The sequence below is a fragment of the Aotus nancymaae genome, unplaced genomic scaffold (assembly GCF_030222135.1).
Source record: "Aotus nancymaae isolate 86718 unplaced genomic scaffold, 86718_ANA_hifiasm-v0.15.2.pri h1tg000033l, whole genome shotgun sequence".
NCBI lineage: Eukaryota > Metazoa > Chordata > Mammalia > Primates > Aotidae > Aotus > Aotus nancymaae.
In genome coordinates, this window is record NW_026988447.1 from 65,131,928 (window position 1) to 65,134,636 (window position 2,709).

At 42.4% G+C, this 2,709-nt stretch overlaps 1 pseudogene; it reads right to left on the minus strand.

The window, feature by feature from the left end:
• Positions 1 to 1,645: 1,645 nt before the first annotated feature.
• Positions 1,646 to 2,507, minus strand: LOC135277757 (large ribosomal subunit protein eL8-like; annotated as a pseudogene).
• Positions 2,508 to 2,709: the final 202 nt, after the last annotated feature.

A 2,709-nucleotide genomic window follows, 5' to 3' on the forward strand; every position in this document is an offset into this window, starting at 1 on the left:
TTAGTGCATATGGGTTTTTTCATATAGAGATTCAATTATTCCAATGCTGTTTGTTAAAAAGACCATGCTGTAATCCCAGCACTTTGGGAAGCTGAGGTGGGTGGATCACGAGGTCAAGAGATCGAGACCATCTTGGTCAACATGGTGAAACCCCATCTCTACTAAAAATACAAAAAATTAGCTGGGCATAGTGGCGTGTGCCTGTAATCCCAGCTACTCAGGAGGCTGAGGCAGGAGAATTGCCTGAACCCAGGAGGTGGAGGTTGCGGTGAGCCGAGATCGCGCCATTGCACTCCAGCCTGGGTAAAAAGAGTGAAACTCCGTCTCTAAAAAAAAAAAAAGACCACGCTTCCTCAACTAAATGGCCTTGACATTTTTGTTGATAATCAATTGACCATATACATGTGGATGTATTTCTTTAGTTTTTATTCTGTTTTATTCCTCTGTATCTATATGTCTCTCCCCATTTCAATATCATGCTCTCTTGATTACTGTAATATTATAGTAAGTCTTAAAGGCAGGTAGGGAAAACCCTTTCCCATTCTCCTTTAAGTCTAGGCTTTTATCAGTAAAGTTGATTATTAAGTAATTTGGGAAATAAGCACCCTTCTCTATATATGAGCCTCAAAACATCTCTGTTCCTTTGCCTATCACTGAGCTTCACTGAGTTCAATGAGGTTAGAAATGGATGAGGGGAGGGATGGTGACGTTCCCATCCCTGTTAGTTGGCAGACCCAACCCGAAGCACAACCCCAATCTACCCAACCAGTATCCTCCATGTGTCCATGTGATCTATTTCTGACTAATAAGACATGATATTTCAGCTGTCACATCTGTCACACAAATACTTCCCTTATAAGAAAATCTTGGCAAGAAAGGGAGAATAGGTCAGTACAAATTCATCTCTACTATAGGAAAGAATCTTAAAATTTATGTCTATTAATAGTAAATAAATAGTGACATTTTCATCCTTGAGGACATATTTTATAACATTTTCCCCCACTGTGATTCCTGTTCTTATAAGAAATGCTACTAAAATGCTACATAAAAATGTGATCGATTACCAGGAATTCTATGGTAATGAATGATAGAGTTCAAGGGTATTGTACAAGCGTATGTCTAGCCCTACATAAGTATCATTTTACTACTATTACCAGTAATGACCTGAAAGTAGCAGTAATATAGTTCTGTACAGTTTATAAAAAAACAAACATTCTTCATGTGGTGATTGTTTCTCAAAGCAGACCTGTAAGGCAGATACTGAACTATCACAACTGTTAGATCACAAAAACCCTTAAAATGATATTTCAAAAATTAAATCCAAGTTTCTCAAAGACATATGGCTGCATACACAGTGATTGCAGGTGAGGGCAAACACAGAGGTAGAATTTTTCCTGTGTGAGAATTAAAATCAGTGCTACTGCGCCCTACAGTATTATAATTTCCAAATTAGTCAGTGTTCATTAACATACCCTATCAAATTGGGAATTCAGTATTAAACACAGACTTGATTATGTTTTTCTAAAAGATCCCCAGACCAGACTCTGACTGCCTGAAGTAACATGATCTTCTAGACAACAAAAACAAAAAGGTAACTTGGGTTTTCATTGGTGACTTGCGTGAGTTAGTGTGTTGTTGTTTTTTTTTTAAGAAAAATTTGCATTGTTTTAATTATTTGTATTTACAGAAAACTCAGCAGTGTACATTTAACCCAGTTTTGTGGCAAGTTCTTTAGCCTTTGCCTTTTCGAGCTTGGCGATGTGAGCCACAGACTTGGGACCCAGGACATTGCCTCCCCAGTGACAGTGGATCTCATCATCTCTGCCATTGTAATTGGTGCAGATAGCTTCTACCAGCTTAGCCAAAGCACCTTCGTCTTCCAAGTTAACCTGTGTGAAGGCGACAGTGGTGCAGGTCTTCCTGTGGACTAGACGTCCCAGTCTTGCCTTCCCCTTGATAATGCAGTAAGGGACTCCCATTTTACGACACAGGGCAGGCAAGAAGACAACCAGCTCAATGGGATCCACGTCGTGTGCAATCACCACCAGCTGAGCTTTCTTGTTCTCCACCAAGGTGGTGACGGTGTTAACTCCTGCTCCAAGGACAGGTGGTCTCTTAGTGGGGACATCCCCTTTGCCAGCAGCTTTCTTCTCAGCCCGGACCAACAGCCTCTGCTTCTTCTCTTGCTTTGTCTCTGGTCTGTACTTGTGGGCCAGCTTAAGCAGCTGAGTAGCTGTTTGGCGGTCCAGGGCCTGGGTGAACTGGTTAATCGCAGGAGGCACTTTCAGCCGCTTATAGAGGATGGCTCTCTACCACAGCAATCTGATATAGCGGGGCCATTTCACAAAGCGGGTGAGGTCTCTTTTGGGCTGGATGTCCTGCCCAATGCCAGAATTTTTAGGCCTTTTCTCAAATAGTGGATTCACCACTTTCTTGGCCTCCTGCTTCTTCACGACAGCGGGGGCCGGAGCCACCTTCTCCCCCTTGGCCTTCTTTCCTTTTGGCATCTTGGGCGGTGGGAAGAGAGAGAAAAAGCGTTGGTGTGGTTTTTAAGGATTGTAGTGATGAATGAGTGTCTCAGGATGGTTTTGGAGTCTGACAACAGGAACTACAGCCTTCTTAGGAAGGGCATGAAGCCTAGACAACACTTTTATGGATGAGAACACCTTTCTCTGACAAACAGGTCACTGTTCTCCTACACGCCTTCCT